The following is a 5,293-nucleotide window of genomic DNA, read 5'->3' on the forward strand; positions in this document are numbered from 1 at the left end:
AAAAGTGGTATAGCAGTGATTAAGATGAGGAGTAGAATTGAGAGATTTTTATGTTTGTAATATGTGTTAGACTATGTGCTTTGGACTTGAGATTTGCGATGTGTTGTTTATTTTTATGTTGTGGACTATGTGGTGTGGTACTGCTACATTTGCATCTTTGTGATGATATGTACTATGTATTATGTTTTGGACTCTTGTATTTTATTGGTATTGTGATGTTTGTGTTAGTTAGTAGTTTGTTTTAAAATTCTAGCATAGTAACTGTTGTGAGTTTAGTGATTTAGTTAGTTTAGAACTTAACTTAATTCTATGTCTTTTGAAAAGATGAAAATTTTGCTAACTTAGGTCTTAAATATTAAATTTCAGAAACTGCTACCCTGTATTTTTCTTTTATCATGCTTGTGAGTTTGTTTTTATGTTAAGATTATCAAGTCAAGTTAGTGTGTTAGTTTGCTTTTATGTTTAAACCCACTATTTAGAAAATCTACTTACTTACTGCAGCCCAGGACGGGCGTCGTTGTCTAGGCGTTCCCTGTTGCTCTGATCTCCCCTACGCCTAGGACATTGTCTGGGCCAAGAGCCATAGTTAGTTGTTGTTTCTCCTCTTTTATAAGTGAGCATGTGGTCCTTTGTTCCTTGTAGATACCTCAAAACTTTCTTTGCAGCTTTCCAATGATTTATTCATGGATTGTTTTGATACCTGCCTAGAATCCCGACAACAAAGCTAATGTCTGGTTTGATACAAGTCTGAGTATACATTCAGCTTCCAATAATAGATGCATAAGAAAATTCTTCCATTTCTTTATGTTCCAAATCATTCTTGGGACACTGCATAAGGTTGGATTTATCTCCTTTTTGAATTGGAGCAACACTTGCTGAGCACCCTTCCATATTGAATCTCTTAAGAACTCTTTCAATATATGTTTTCTGAGACAACCCTAACAAACCTTGTGATCTATCATGAAATATTTCAATTCAAATCACATAGAATGCCTTACTCATATCTTTCATTTCAAAGTTTTTAGAGAGAAAGTTCTTGGTTTCATATAATAAGCCAAGATCATTAGTATCCAACAAGATGTCATCAACATACAAAATGAGAAATATGATTTCGCTCCCACTGACCTTTAGATATACACCGATCAACAGTGTTTTCTTTAAATTCAAAGGACGTGATGATATCATTGAACTTAAAATACCATTGTCCGGAAGCTTGCTTAAGTCTGTATATTGATTTCTTAAGTTTACACACCATGTGTTCCTTTCTTTCAACCAAAAATCTTTCAACTTGACTCATGTAGACCTCTTCATCTAAATTCCCATTCAGAAAAGCAGTTTTTACATCCATTGGTGTAACTCCAAATCATAATGAGCTACTAGTGTCATGATAATTCTAAATGAATCTTTCTTAGAAACCGGAGAAAATATTTTTTTATAGTCGGTGTCATCTTTCTGAGTAAAACCTTTGGTAATAAGTTTGGCTTTATATCGTTCAATATTGTCATTCGAGTCACACTTAGTCTTAAAGACCCATTTACACCCGACTCTTTTACAACCTTTAGGTAATTCAACGATATCCCATACTTTGTTGTGATCCATCAATTTCAACTCATCTTTCATTGCTTTTAATAATTTAGAAGAATTTGCACTTTTTATGGCTTGTGAAAATGAAATTGGATCTTCATTGACTCCTAAGTCAAATTCAGATTCGTGTAGATAAACCACATAATCATCAGAAATAGCAGACCATTTTTGTCGTTGAGACTTTCTAGTTACACAGAGGCCTAATGCTTATGCACAGTATATCAATAGTTTTGATGGTATTTTTCACTTATATTTTCTTATTTTGTAACAAAACCAAAAACTTGATCCTGAAGAAAAATGAGAATTTAACTTTTTAATTTATATATATTTATATTGAGATACTACGCAAGTATACGTATCGTTATCAAGTAATTTAGGACTTTTTTATTAAGACCTGAATATCGAATGCACAGGGAAGATTATGCAATTTGCACTTTTTAGAAAGTTTTTCTATTTTTAAAAAGATAATTGCTTAAACTAAAAATGAATTTTTTAGGAATTTAAAATTTAAATATTTTTGGTATTTTTGATATTTTAACGAAATAATAAAAAGATAACTAAAGTTTTTGTAGAAGAAAAGTACTTAATATAAAAATATCTTTCTGTTTAGACAATAAAATCAAATTACGGGAAACAGAATGGGCATAAAGTGTTTGAAAAAGGTCCAAATGATGTCTAGTATTTAAAATCAATCGATAGGTTCCAATGACTTCAACTAGAGATTTGTCTCAGTTTCCCATGAAGACAAAATTTTCATTTGGGTTTATGATTTTGGTTGTAAGGAATCTCTACATTGTATTGAAAATATGAGTGGTACAACCAGAATCAATCCATCAAGTAATATAAGGAACTTCAGCCAAATTTGATTCAAAACATACAAAAACACAATGTTTACTCTTCTTTTCAAACCAATATTTGTGCTTATGACACTCATTTTGATAGTGCACAGGATTTCTGCATAAGTGACACTTAATTTCTTTATGTTCCTCTTTGTGAATTGGAGCAGATGACACATTAATCTTTAGTGGTCCTTGCTTGCTCTTTCCATTCTTCTTTCCAGGTTTCTTTACAGCTCTTCTTTGCTGACCCATGAGATTAATGAAGTGATTTGCTCATTTCTTAAGCCTAGCTTCCTTTTGAATGAGCATACATTGTAGTTCATTCATATTCCACTTATCTTTCATAGTATTGTAGTTCATGTGAAATGGACCATACTCAGGAAGCAAGAAGTTAATGATAAATTGCACAAGGAAATTTTCATTCACTTCCATTCACAGGGTCTTAAGTCTTGCTGCTATGTTCGTCATTTCAACGACATGCTCATGCATAGTACGAGAACCGTTAAATTTCATGTTGATTAACGTACTCAATAGTGTCCCAGGAAGAGACTTATCAGCAAAGTTAGACTGAGAACAATTCTCAGCAAATTTCATAAATTTCTTAGCCCTTTCAGTGTAAGAAAATGTACACTTTATGTTGTTTGCTACAATCATTTGCATAAACATTAAACTTAATCTGTTCGATTTTTCCCAAGCTTTATAAAAAGATATTATCTCAGCATTGCTAGAATCAATAAGAGTAGGCGGTTTCTCAGTCATGAGTGCCAAATTAAGATCTAGAACACCAAGGTGAAACTAGACTTGCTCACGCCATTCAGAGAAATTAAGCCCATTGAAAGTTTGAACAGATGTAGCTTACGAATTAAGAGAAACAAAAGTAGTTACTGCATATAAATAAAACATGTTCGTACATTAATGCTTCAAGCACTAAACAAACATAGATATTCATATAAAATCAGATTAAAATAATAATCATAATAATAATAGTGTATTGAAATCTTATTTAGGTGATATAACAATACACGATGATAATAATAATTGATGCTTGACTTAAATTTAATATAATTGATAATCGTTTATACTCAAATTAGACATTTTTATTATCTTTGGATATATAAACATATCTTAACAAAGTATATAAATAGACTACAATTATATTCAAAGATTATAAAATAAATGATCAACCTTTAGGCGATCTAGAAATATTTTATAATAAATGAATTTTCATATTTTCATAATGAAATGTTAAATTATTTCATAACAAGCATCACATACTCGTGAGTAATTGAATTTATTTTTATTAAACTTATTGTCACTTCGGTAACTAACAAATTAAACATAACATAAACATCAAATAAATAATAATGTGAATTACATCAATTTACTTTAGTATTAGTGATCTAATTCAAGATCTAATTAACAGCAGTATTTAATACAAAACAGCATTATTTAATACAATTAAAAAAATAAAATTATATGAAAAATCATAAATTTAGTAATCAAGTCTCTGACTCCACATGTTAAAAATTCATGTTTAAACTTTATGACACAAATTCCAATAACCAAGATCTTTTAAATTCATAATTTTTACATATCCATAATAAAGTAACACATACCTGTATTCATGATGATAAGATTTTATATTGAAGAAATTTGATCTTGAAAAAATGGAGTTTCTATCTCTAATCCCTTAAAACTTTCTGTACTTTTTGATGGAGGGAAATGTATGAGGTGTGTTAGTAAGAGAGATCACCCATTCTCTGAATCATGCTCTATTTAACCACCATCCATCAATAGGGTTACAAACCAATAGGATTTATGATAATTTAATAAATTAATTGATTTTTTATTATTAAAATAAATGATATAAGTTAGTAAACCTTATTCATTTTAGGGATTATAGGAGTTAAAAAATTAATATCATAAATTATCATAAGTTATGACATAAGTTATGAGTTAAGATAATTAATAACTTAAGTTATTGTCGGGACTATTTGGTTGGACGAGTTGCCCGTAAAAAGCTGTCGATCGTCGGAATCGAAATCCCGCCGCCCGCTTCGGAAGGACATTTAAGTTTAAAAAAATATGAAATCAAACTGAACCCATATTTTTCATAGTTTAAATAAAAGAGTGTTATACCTCAAACACTATATCTATCCTAAAGGATAAACACAAGACTTGAGGATGAGGCTCGATCAAATAAACTAAGAAATGTATGACGTCTGTTTGGTCTGCAAAACTGTTGTATTTACCGACAATTTCCCCTATTTAATATTAAGAATTAAATAGGGTTTATATTAAGCTGGGTTCACCTATAAGGGCAAGCCCGTATAGTTAATTACATCATAAATGACTGAAGTCATCTAAGAAAACTCTCGATAAAAATCAGGAAATGTTATCTTCAAGGATTTCAAAGGACGAAACTTTTCAATGAAATCAGACAAAGATGTGTGAAATGGGAATGGTTAAAATTTGAAACATTTATGTTTGGAACATTCTATTGTAGAGTCCAAAGGATGAAGAATTATGGGACGTCATAGATCCGGAGGAGAATCTCAGTGACTTCCCAGTCTATCCTATGGTTTGATTTCAATTTTGAGGAGAAATATTTAGGTGTTTCATCCTGTCAATTTTATTTAATTAGGGATTACATTTGTGTGGAACAATCACACAAATAGATTGAAAAATGTAAGGATTTAGGTCGTGACGAACGACAACCTCAGAATTCTAAGACGAGTTAGGGCTTATATTTTACAAAGGTCTAAAGATGAGGTGAGGATTTATGTTGCATAAGCAGACAACCTTGAAATCCTATGGCTTTGTTGTTTAATTCTAAGGAAGGAAATTGGTTTAGCTGGGGAAGACGTTTA

Source organism: Phalaenopsis equestris, unplaced genomic scaffold (genome assembly GCF_001263595.1).
Source record: "Phalaenopsis equestris unplaced genomic scaffold, ASM126359v1 Scaffold000008, whole genome shotgun sequence".
In the NCBI taxonomy this organism is placed as follows: domain Eukaryota; kingdom Viridiplantae; phylum Streptophyta; class Magnoliopsida; order Asparagales; family Orchidaceae; genus Phalaenopsis; species Phalaenopsis equestris.